Genomic DNA, 12,781 nt, shown 5'->3' on the forward strand with positions numbered 1-12,781 from the left:
CTTGTTTGCCTTCAGCTGATGTCCAAAATTATGTTGCTGCCAGAAAACCCACAGGTGCCAAGCACAGCCCCGTTGTACCTTTGCATGCCGTGTTGTCACCTGCCAAAGCCTGCAGGCATGTCCTGACCTTGGGTAAGGCAGGGGGCTTAACTTCTGTGAGAGCCCTCATGGTCCTGAGGGGAACACCCTGGAGGGTTGTACCAGAGTTGGTGCCATCACTGAGCTTTCAGGTGAAAAGGCTTTCCACCATTTCTGCTCTCCCTCCTCTTCAAGCTGAAAAAGTGGTGCCTCCTCAGCTCCCCTCAGCTCGTGGGTGATAATCCTCTTCACCACAGTCCTTTTGTTCTCAGAAACCTTGGAGTGCAGTCCAAATGCCTGAAGAGGGCTACAAATTGCGCTTTTGTTTTTATTCTGAATGTTTCCATACAAAGTAAGAGCTACAAGGAACAAAAACTATTTGCCATCAGGATGGACCAGCGATCAGGTTGGTCAGGCTGTACCAAGTTTGAAAAAATTGCGGTTTTCTTGAGCCTCTGTTCCAGCCATATTTGCCAAAATGTTCACCAGATTCTTGACCTCTTCACCGAACCTGGGTGGTTTTCATGCAGGTCTGAAAGGACTGACGTGGAACTTGGTGGGTTCTTTTATGGCTTAACCCAAACACAGACAAAACTTGGCAGTTGCAGCTGAGTTCTGCTTTGACATTTGTTGGGTGTGAAACCACAGAGACTCCACCGGATGGAGAAGGTTTACATGACCCCTTCCAGCCGAGCCAGATGAGTTCCATAAAGGTCTATAAAGGATCCCATAATTCACATGTCTTTATTTTTTTATTAGCAGAGTAGCACCCAGAGATGATGAGGTCAGTATCTAGGAAAAGGGCAGGGTTAGGAAGTTATTACACTAGCAAGGGGGAAAACGGTAAAAGAGGGACAAAGGTTTAAAAACCCACCCCTTAGAGGTGCAAAATACTTGTAAGCATGAATAAGCATGAATATTCACATGTGTAACAAAACACATCTGTGTCTGACACATGTAGAAACACTAAATCAGCCACTTGGTTCTGCCTGGACAGACTGAAGAAAGGATAAAGACTAAAAAAGACAAGCATATTTTTCAGTTCATCCCAAATTAAAGCTTCATCCCAGAACCACTTAAGGAGATGAACATTTGAGTTAGTCAGGTCGTAGGGTGGAGAGGGCAAGTAAGCCATGATAATATGGTATTCATTGCTCTCTAGCTGCATGGGAGAGAGAGGAGTTACTCTTTAGCCACTAGGACAAGACTGTCCCACTAGCACTGACAAGTGCAGAATTATGGATATTCTAATTTGTATCTTGATGCAACTCTTCCCCTTCAAAATTCAAAGCAAACCCCCAGACTGACCCAACGTGAGGTTTCTCCAACAGATGTGCCTCTGTTGCTACCACCACCTCTCAGGGGCCATTAACTAAGAGGGTCTTCCAGCCACAACCAAGCAACAGCTGGAAGGCACAACAGAGGGACAGATGATCCTTCCTGGGGATCCTACTGTGCCAGAGGGAGTCCTCAGTTTATTAGATCAGCTGGATGGGTGATGAGCTACTGATTCAAAGAGGTACTCCAGTGAATGAGGGCTGTACCACCAGTATAGTACATGGAATCTGTATTAAAAACTCTTGAAATAGTCCAGAGGACAGAATAACAACTGTGGAAATAATGTTAGGCATGGGGCATTCATGTTGGTGTGAAAGATTTATAGCAGCCAGAGATAAAAAATGACAGAGAAATCTAAATTAATAGCATGAACAAAGGCTGTAGCGTGGGATGAATTAGTCAAGCATTGCATAGAGCTTATTTTGGTACATTTATAACTGGGAACTTTCCCATAGTCATGCCATCCCCAAAGTCAGCCCTGTGCTCACTTCACTCATCCTGTCCCTGTACGTCTGTGTGTCACCTTCCTGCACTCATCCCTGGTTCTCATGCCAGCATCTCACATAATCTTCCGCACTCTCCACTCGTTCCTCTTCCTTTAAGCCTCTTCAGCAAATTACCTCTTCAAAGATTACTTCTTTAACAAATGGATTCAAAAACTAAGTGGTTACCGAATTATCAGATGTCATAATTGGTAATCATCATTGGAAGATAATTGCCTTCTAACATTTTGAAGGCAAGGACCCTGACCTGGATGGGCAAAGCCTCTGGTCTTATCAGGTTATTGATGCAGAGGAGCTGCAGCACTGGGGACCAGTCTCTATTCCCCCACATGATGGGCAGAGCAATCTGTCACACACACCCCTCTCAAAGTTGGAAGCAAAGAACTCCATGCAAAAAGAGCAGGCAGAGCAGGCCCTGGAGTGTGGAGTCCAAATCAGTAATGGAATTGAAACCTACTGTTGGTCTTTGGTAGTGGCTAATTATTTGTGCATTTACCATTTCCACTGGAATTCTCCAAACTGTAGGTCTTATAAACAGACAGTTGTTACCAGTGCTAAATTCAGGTGTTTTGAAAAATATATCTGTCGAGATATCAGAAGTGATCTGTAGCTGTCTCCTCTCTCAGACTCATGATGTGGAAAATGGCCATGATTTAGCAGTATTTGGCTGTGCCAAATTAGTGTAGTGACTTGGCAAATGATTGAACTGGACACCTGACAGGGAAACACCAAAACCAAGGGAGTTTTTTTTTTTTTTAATCTCTACCCTTCTGTATGGGTTTTCCTCAGTTCTCTGGTGTGTTGAAAGGATGCAGCTGAAGTGATGCTACAGCCCTGCTTGCCATAGGAGGTTTAGTAGAGGAACATCTTAGGAAGCTTCCTGTCACCTCCCATTGGCTCAACTTTTGATGCACTCTCCTGGCAGAAAGGGGGAGGGATGAGAGAAAACACCTTCCGTTTTAGAGACTAACAAAATCTGTGCATGGATTTTTTAACTGAAGAGGACTTTACAAGTTATTTTGAGAAGCACAATCAGAACATGAAGTTGAATGTCACAGTTACACACAAGCACTCAAAACCACACACAAACACCTTCAGTTACCAACAGAGCACTAGGAAAGGGAGGGGGACAACTTCTGAAGGCAAGATACTCATAAAAAACAGTGATTCTTTCTCTATTTGTGCTGGAAACAGGTAACATTGTAAGTCCACTCTGGGTCCCAGCCTTTTAGTTGCAGGTCTGAAAAAACATGGGAATTGGGCATGGAAGATGTTTTAAGTGATGGCATCGTGGAGAAGTGGTTGGCATCTTATCAGACCTGCTGAGGGGGTGTCAGTCAGTAAATTATTCCTGGTTCAGGCCATATATAGGCTTAATTAAATTTGGATTCCACATATGAATCCAGTCATTTTTATTCTGGGCTGTGATGAGGGTTTAACCGAGATGCCAAATGTTCATAAAAACTTCCTACCAAAAATGGGAGGAGTAGAGAGGCTCATTATTCTCCAAATATGGAAATTCAAGTCCAGGCAGATAGATTAATCCAGCACAGTAGTGTCTAGTGTGGTATGAGTTGGCCAACTTGGAAAGCTTGACTTTCAGTGCGAGCAGAAAACTTCCAATACATGAAGACAGGCGGCATTCCTAGGAATGCTTTACAACCATAGTGTGCTTTAATGCTATCAGCAAATCAATAAAGGGAACCATAAATGAATCCAGACAGTTCGCTAAAGTAAGTACAATTCTAGCTCACTTTTTGCCTTCCTTTCCTCCTGCCATTTCTTTCTCTACTGCTTTATGTTCTCATTTTCTATTTTTTTAAATCAATTTATGTTGTTTGCTATATATTTGTTAATGCTTAGCAATATTCATATATCAGGTTGACCGTATGTTTATTATTCTAACATCTGTGTATTTATTATGGGAAAATCTATCTTTATGGACTTGTGCTATATCCAATAAAAACAATATGGGGGAAAGAAAGGAATTGTACAGCTGGAAACGATTTGGAGGGGGAAAATGAGTTGGAATTAGATTATTTTAAATATGATACAGAGCAGGGTACACACTTCACCAACAGAAAGGCAGTAATTATCTTTGTCATAGCAGTAGGTGCTATGATTGGTTTAGGCATTTGTCAGCCACTGGGAACCTCAATTGCACAGTGGCTTTTGGACCTAATGTGGAAGAATTTCGGGGGTTTTGTTGTTGTATAGCATGGTCCCAGACAACAATGCCTGTCCTTTGAGCATTCAAGCAACTGATCAGAAAGAAATTTGTTTTCAGTAATTTGAACTGGATGTTGGTGCTAGAATTGGGTAAAAAACCTTCCAGTACGAGGGATAGCTTTGCAGGCCATGGCATCAGCTTCCAGCTCCTAGTGCAGAGGGCTGTCTGGGATTCCAAGGAGAGAGGGGCACAGGATACATTCAATCAGCTGAAATCTGTCCTAGGACTGCGGGCAGCTCCAGGACACAACGCAAGACCAATAGAAAATGTGTCTGTGTTGCTCACACAGCAACTTGGAGTGACTGCAGATGCCCGTCTCCCAAAATGCCATGTGGAGTCATTGCATTTGCAAGTGTGATTTAGCTAAACTATAAATACCATGGCAAATTTAATGATCTGTGGCTTATGCAAGGATAACCCTTAACAGAAGCACAGTGATGCATAACAAGATGTATTTCTCGGTTATTTAGAGAGGGAGAGTTTTCTCATTATAGGCCTGAATGAAAAAAAAAATAAACAAGACATGCATAATGAACTACCACCCATATCCCTGGATAACTGGCCAGCAGGCAGAGACAGGAGATAAAGAGTGAAAAAAAACCAAAATCTGAGGCCATCCTCAGCGTGCTCATTTTGCAGGAAAGATTTACCACCCTGTGAGCAGTCATTGCAAAGCCTCCTCTTAAAATGTCTCAAGCCGCGCCGTTATTTTCACAACCGATATGTTGTTGCTGGAAGGAGAAACAAAAATATCCTTAACCTTGAGGATCTGCAGTGTATTTGCTCTGGCTGATGGGGCTCTGTGTTACTGCCCAAGGGCTCGGGGATGCCAGTGACCGTCCCAGGAGCTGCCTCCCAAAGGCAGAGGGTGTGATAACCCGGGAGCTATGGGGCGAAGTGTGAGAGAGGGCATTGCAGTTTGCATTATCATCTCTGGAGGAAACGAAGGGATGATTCAAACACTTCATACTTTCTGACTGGAGAAGCGGGGGGATAAGGCTTTTGCTGTCACAAGTAGCAAAGCAAGACAGTAACCCAAACCAGAGTAAGAAAATAAACCTCCCAGCTGGCGGTAGCTGAGGTTGTGAAGGAGCGGTAAAAAAGTTATGAAACAACTAATGTGCTAAGAATTTATATTATTTTAACTGAGGGGGAGCAGTAGGTTCAGACTCTTCTACATTTCTGTCTCTTGGAGGTTTTTAGAACAAGAAAACTATCTTTCTATTCTAAGGAAGTACTGTTGTATTAAAGAAACATCCTATTTTGAGAGGATGGAGGATTCCCAGCTTAGTGAATTAATTTGAACATTTGTGGGAGATAATTTCTCTGTGCTTTCAGAATTTCTGAGATGCCACAACCTCATAATGATTTGGTGAGGCTTTAGTAATGTTTTCAAAACACGCTGTAAACCAGAGATGAAAAGATAAACATAAATGGACACTGCCATTTGTAAATTATGAGCTGACAAACTTTTGTTTGACTTTACTAGAAAAAATATTGTTTTGCTACATTAATTTTATTATCGCTATTTCTTTGTCTCCCTATAAAAGAAATGTCTACAATATATAATCTGCAGCATATAGTAATTTCTAGCATATAATATTTTCTAGCTATTAATAGATAGATTTTTATATATCCCAATTCATCTTCTGCACTCCCTAGTCTTTTTGTAAGGTTTTACTGTCTGGTTCAAGTGTACCTCCGTTGTGTTTTCTTTTCCCTCAAGGATCATGAGTTTGAAGAAAAGTATAAATTCTTTTAAATCCAAATGTTCTTGTTGCCATTTAAATATTTACCTGTTTGGCAGCAGACTTGCTCCAAAAGGCAGATGTCCTTATTCCAAACATAGCACTAACATGGTAATACAATTACTTGGTGAACTCTGTGTGGCTTGCAACTGGATGAGAAATGGTGGATATTGACCTGAATGAAATCTGGAATTTCCATTCTAGGGAAAGGGCCAACTTTTTAAACTTCTATTTCATTCCATTTGTACATATAAAAATGAAGATTTTTCTTGGAACAGGTGCTTTTCTGTAGACATTTTCAGACTTAAATACACTGATAAATCTGACTCTGAGCAGCTCCACTTTGGTTCTTAGTACAGTTAACTGTAAATTTGTGAAGTGCACTGGTGTAAATGGATGCAGAGAACTGTCCCTGGGTAGAGCCAGGTGTCTGGATCTCAAGAGCTCTGCTAACCCATGTCCTGAGGGGTTCCAAGCTGAATGGCTCCACAACACACAGCACAGCTTGGTGCGAGACGTCACATACCATGACACAAAAACCACTCCAGGGACATGGGATGGGGTTTAGAAGGTCCTTGCCATGGTTCAAAACTAAATGGACCTTTTTCTACTGTATGTAATAGCTCCATTTAAGTGTCAGTATGGAAAAGAAACCTTTTTGGTTTTTTGAGAGGGCTGGGTAGCCGCAGTTTTTGACATTCTGTGATCAGCCTGACATGTACATTTTAGGTACAGGTGTTTGTCATGGGGCCCTACAGGCACAGTCTGTGATGAGCTGGAACTCTGACCTGCTTGGCACTGGTCATAACAAAAGTCTTCCTTTTTTTTTTTTTTTTGCTTTCAACTTTGCTTTTAGCTACTCAGGAAAACATTTTCCATATTGCTTTTCTGGTCTGCCTTGGCATGAGTGAGTCAGAGGTCCTTTGGAAAAGACAGCATGCAAATTCTAGGCTGCTATTTTTTGAATACTCTACTGAAATTTGGGCACAGGGCTAACTTTGCATAGCAACCCAAAGTTAGGCATTTCCTTACTTCCAAGGAACATTAATGCTCATTTAGTGTCACTTTTTTTTCGTGTCACTTTGTAATAAAATTGCTGGGTACAAATGATCCATAGCAGGCTGACTCATTAGTTACTTTACCATCTCGGTCCTATTGGGCAATGACTTACAACGTAATGCACACTTAGAACAGGAAAGCAAATAACATTTAGAGTCATAAAGTGGTGCTGGCCTTCACCCAAAATGACAGGAGGCAAATTCTGGTCCTATTACTGTTGGAGAAATTCTGCCACCGGTTTCACCAGAGCCACTAAAAAGTCTCCTGGCTTTTGGTTACAAGCAGAAGTTGAAAGCAAAGCTGAATTTCATAGCAGGGACTCAGCTAAAACCCAATTAATTAATTGGCAATCAACTATACAACATCTGACTTTTTAAGTATAGAGCAACTTGGCAAACAGGCAGGTGCTGCCAGACCTTGCCACTGCGGGGGCAGTTCTTTACGAAGGATGACAGGTGGTGCAGCCAACCTGGAGATCCTGCAATAACTTGGGTTCTAATGACTCGGGAGATTCCCCGAGCTTTACTACTGCGGTTAACTGTGTTGTCAAGATCTCTTCCCTAGAATTACAGATGATAGGTTTGGTCATCTAGCTCAACCTCTACAGCAGGCAGGACAGCTAAACATAACATTAGACTTCAGAGTTACATATGTAGCAGCATCCCTCCCTTTCCTCCTCTGTTCTTTGGGATACATTCTGCTTGGTAAACCATCTGTTTCTAAATTGAAAAGCTTGAAATGCACAGCGAGGCAAGAGCAAACATTACGAAAAACACAGTGTTTGTTGATCTTCACATTTTGCTTTGCAAACAAGCGTTCAGCACCCAGGCTTAGATCACTGATCCATGCCGGTTGCTGTCGTGCCTCCAGTCACGAGCAATTTCTTTTCCTAATGAAGTGGCTGATGTATTGCACAATATTACATCTGACAAATACCTTATTTTCTAATTGACAACATTTCCTTCGAGCGTATCGTGCCTGACTTTTTAGCCTTGGATTAAATTCTGCATGACTCCAGTTTATTTCTCATTGACGTCAAAGTACAATATTATTGTTACTGAGAGAAGAGACAAATTGAAATGAGAGAAATAAAGTAAGCCAGCAAGAGAAAAATGAACTTACAACTGTGGTTGTAAGGTTGTAGTTCACTCCGGATTCAAACTGGCCAACAACTTCAGCCCTGCTCTGTTTGCCCAATATGTGCTAAACTTTAATCCTTCCATTTTAAGTCTTCTTAAAGAGACTTTAAAAGTGTTTCACTTTACATGCAGAACCAAGTGGTTTGCAGAATATAGAAGTCATAGTGAAAGCCAGCATGCAAGCTTGAGCTGATGATAGGTGCTTCTGCCCATCCTAGATCCACCTGAAGTGGTTCTAGGACACGACTTTATAATGCTCTCTCTACTGCAGAGGCTCTGTTTTCTGGGATTCTGTGAGAAAGATGATTCCTAAGACTTAACCAGTGTCAGTCAAACAGGCTTGGATTGCTGAGGAGTCTTTAAGTAGTTTGCTTTCACCCCAGAAGCCTCGCTGGTGCACTGGAAGAGGACACTGCCTTCTCTAGGTAGAAGCTCAGCAGACGTGAAATGAACTTCTGTAGACTTGAGAGCTCTTTTCAAGTCGCCGAAAAGAAGAAGGTTTACTCACAGATCATGATTTAATTTTACCTGTTCACTCATTTCTTAATGAAAATGTGGAAACTCATTTTCTGTCTGGTTCAGCCTCCGCCCATCCTGTTCAGAATAGATCTCCACGCAAAGTTCCATCTGACACGGCCAGTGCAATCTTGCAGTTTCTGAGGGCAATGGCACAAGACATAGCAGTGATTTCTCTCTGCTGCTGAACTCATGGGCTTCAGACAACCAAGGCAGAGAAATGAGGAGCCCCTTCCTCACTTCTTTCCTTTGGCCTAGTTTCATACCACACAACTCCAGGCATTTGCATGAGATGTCTTAGATAGGAACCTAGTCCGCCTGTATTCCTTGTATGGTCAAAGAAGAGAAGAAGCTCTTCCAGGGGGTGATTTGGATCTTAATTTGACTGTATGACTGTCCCTGTTGCCTGTCCTGGGAGCTTAGTCTCCCTAATTAGGTATGAAGCTTGTTAATACCTAATTTTTGTTTGTCTATGGAATTTTTCCACCTCTCTCTGTATGTTTCTCAGGGCAGCATGTGGTCCTCTCCTCAAGTCACACCTACTTGCCCCACCCAGCAGACATAGAAACTTGATCCTCATTTAAAGTCCTACCTATTCTTAGTACTCACTCACCAGTAGTACCTACAAAAGTTGTCTTAGCTGATGACTTTCAGACAGATACTGGCAAAAAAAATAAAAGTGCAGCAACCACAGGCATAGCTCCACCACTGCTCTTTGGAAATTTAAGAAGTGGGAGTCCAAAATTACCACCAGATGGTGCACCTATTTAGCAAGTGACAGAGACATGTTCCACAAGAAAGGGTAGCCACAGCCTCCACCAACCCATCAAGTAGCTTCCCCTGCTGTTTATTCTCAGCTGTGACAGAAATTGAATGTGTTTGAAACATGGACCTGCTGGCCATACTATCCTGTTACATTTAATATGGAATATGTTTCCAATCTTCGTGATGGAAGCCTTTCAACTGCCTGGTTAGGGCCGTGGGGAAGTGGGAAAGAGCATAGCAGACCTATGAGTGCATGTAAAGGGAGAAGGGAAGAAAAAGAGATGGGCCAGGAGCAGCAGAAAGTGGGGATGGTGAAGGGCAGGGAGCAGGAGCCCAAAGCAGGAGTGGGCAGCACAGAGCACTTGTGCTTGGCTGGGGCAGTCACTCGGGGCAGTTCTGGCTCTCAGGGGCAGGTACCTGTCAGCGCATTTGGGAAGGATCATCTCCATGTCTAAGGCAGTAGTTTGGAAACCTGCCAATGCCAGCGTCCCAGGCAAGAACACACAGGGTATTCACTGTGTGGCAAAGGTGGTGAACTTCCCTAAGCAAAGTGGGTTTTAATCTCTGACTGCTTCTCATTCCTAAGCATTTGGGGTACCCCATACTCAGAGAAGGATTAGCACACGTCAATAATCATATATTTTCTGCCATATTTCTCACAATGTCACAAAACTGTGTGATTCTTTCAACTAGATTTGCTGGACATCAGTATATTATCACGTGTAGAACATGAGAAGTTATCTATTCCCATTCAACTCTACTTGCTTTAAAGAAAATTCTAAAGTAACAACTGGGTTCCTGTCAGTCCTCCTTTACAAAACTGGTGCTGAAGAAAATACTGTGAGTTTCTCATTCCTTTGTATAGATGTGTCTTTTACTGCTTTCTACTTTCTACTGTTTTGGTGTGTTTTAAATGATGCCATATACAGAATTAGGATACTGATAGAGAATTATTACATAGAAAGATTGTTCTTTTAATTACAACTTCACCAATAAAGAAAGGTCTGACCTGAAAATTTCCTTTTGAGCAAAAAGTGTAAAGATTTGAATATTCTTTAACCTGAGAAGTATTCATGAAGAATGGATAAAACAGTTTTCCATTCTCTTTGTCCAAGCTGAGAGGAAGGTGCCACACCAAGAAGCTCATTACCGTTCCCTTCCTATCCTTCTTCACATACCTTGTGGCTCCTGGTTGAATGTGAGAACCATCATTTTATGGTTAAAGCATGGACAGGAGATACAGACTTGGATTCTGTTCCAAGCTGTGCCTTTTCTTGTGACCTTGGGCATGTCACTTCATACCTCACTGTCTGGAGACTGAAGATGACTAATTTCAGTGAGGAATTGCAAGGTTGAATTAGTGGGGACTAGCCTCCACTTACACATTTGGGACATAACCTCAAACAAAAATGGTCGCTGTAAAGTCTTCCTATCCAAAGAGAAAGCAAAGGACAGAAATGTTGTGAAGGGATTTGGTCTTTTAGAAAGGGAGTCCAGGCCCGAAAAAAGACCACACTGAAAAATCTCAGTTGAAGAGGCCTGGTGGGATTATTAGCATTGTTTGCATAAGAAGAAAGTTTGGAAACCTTAGCTAATTGTCCACAAAGAGCCTGAACTCAAATTTCACAAAGAGAAAATACTCAGCTCATGCTCAGTACTTACGTGGAACATCAGGTAGAGAATAAAGCCCATGTGGAAAGTAACAGCACAGTTACTCACTGTGTGTGCTGTGATTCTCTCAGTAAATCTTCCTGTCTGAGATACTCTTTTTCCAGCTGCTGGTGCACAGTGACATCCTGACACCAGTGATGGGGCATTAACACCTTTTCCCTCTTTCCCTTTGCCTTTCTCCTTGCTGTGTCTGTTTTCTCTCACTTCAGCAGTTCAGTAATGCTGAAACCAAGTTCCCTTCCCTTCTGTTTTCTTTTCCCTTTCCCATTGATGAAACATGTTGCTTTATTACAGACACTGTAGTTTTAACTACAGTATAAACAGAAGCTCTGAGCAGGAGAGTCAGCTGGGATTTCCCTGCCCTCTTACACAACCCAAGGTTCTGCAGCACCCTTTGTTTGTTTTCAGGGATTAGTGGCAATATTCCACATACTGCTGACATAATGAGGCATAAGCTTCACTTAGAGAAGGCAAGACACTGATTTTTGAGAGATCCTGTACTACTGTGAGACTAGAGATGGGCAGGGAAAGTTGGGAAGGCAGCAGACTACCTTCAGGGCTGAGTAGCAGTAAGAGTAGCTACCCATTGCTGATGGTTTCTTGCAGAGCATGAAGTATTTCCATGGATACTGCGTTCTGCTCAAAGCTGGACTCAAAGTGTCTGCATGGAATATCTCCCATGGCAGCATGTGCATGCTGTCAGCTTGTGTTAACCAGAGCAACATGACATCATGTGATAGACAAAAACACTACTTGGTCCCATATAGCCTAATCCAAAACTTTTCACGTGAAACATTTGTTTTGTTTTGGTTTTAAGACATTTGCCTTTCTAACTGGTCTGTTTTAATTAGAGCTCAACCTGAACCACAAACGATAGATTTGAACTTTCCCAGAGTTCAGTGGTGTTCAGATCTGGCTTTTGGTTTGGCCCATCTCAAAGACAGGGGTCAGCTCCAAAGTTCAGATCTGGGAACGGGCTGCTGCAAAGTGGGGGGCTGGAAAGGTTATTTAATGAGACCCATATCTCAGTTTAATGGGGGACTTGCAGTAGACACACTTGCTAGTGGTTTTTAAAAGTACTTTTATGAAGGCAGCATCTCAAAGACTGGTGTTAATACCAGTCCACCTATTGAAATACTCATGTATTTATGCAGCAGAAAGGGAGTTGTTCCTTCTTTCCCGGTCACAAAGCCTGGATCCTGGTCTGAAGGTGGAGTACCTTAAAAACCTATAATTTTTTTTCTTCTGATCTTTGTTTAAAACTCTCCTTCATTTCCAGGGCTTGAAAACAACGGAAGCTCTTTGTGGACTAGAAATTGGATCTTTCTATTCTTATAACATTTAGTTTTTTCAGCAGATAAGTCTTAGGGCTGGCACCTGCCCTTTGTCAAACCCTTGCAGGCTTGGGTCAGCATTTTAGGGTGAGCTTGCCCAATACGTGGCAAGACATGAGCTTAACACAACACAAACAATAAACAACAACTACTAGTCTAGTGGATAAAACAACCTGGTAGGGTTAGCTGGCCAGACCCAGATTAAACATTAGTTCAGTACCTGTCGTGAGTCCTGAGAAGATTCAGATAATTCTTCCTTGTTTATGTAAATCTTGTCACTTCCCAACTCCTGTCAGTACCAGAAACTCCAGGGCTGGAAAAAAAAAAAAAAAAAAAGACTTTGCTCTTGTGATGCTTCCAGAGTCATTTTGCAAACCAGAGAGGTTTGGACCAGAATCCA

The 12,781-nt window shown here is 42.3% G+C and overlaps 1 protein-coding gene and 1 long non-coding RNA gene across 3 annotated transcripts in view; one reads left to right on the forward strand and one right to left on the reverse strand.

Moving 5' to 3' along the window:
• Positions 1–12,781, forward strand: part of LOC114068280 (protein Wnt-7b) — a 75,150-nt gene that overhangs the window by 41,352 nt on the left and 21,017 nt on the right. The window lies entirely within an intron of this gene.
• Positions 12,601–12,781, reverse strand: part of LOC114068282 — a 74,979-nt gene continuing 74,798 nt past the window's right edge. For both annotated transcript variants that reach the window (XR_003573547.1, XR_003573548.1), the window contains exon 3: positions 12,601–12,694. This is a non-coding gene — a long non-coding RNA (uncharacterized LOC114068282). The remainder of the gene's footprint in view (positions 12,695–12,781) is intronic.

The sequence above is a fragment of the Empidonax traillii genome, unplaced genomic scaffold (assembly GCF_003031625.1).
Source record: "Empidonax traillii isolate 1590-97213 ecotype Southwest subspecies unplaced genomic scaffold, ASM303162v1 scaffold1028:size206112, whole genome shotgun sequence".
Taxonomy (NCBI): domain Eukaryota; kingdom Metazoa; phylum Chordata; class Aves; order Passeriformes; family Tyrannidae; genus Empidonax; species Empidonax traillii.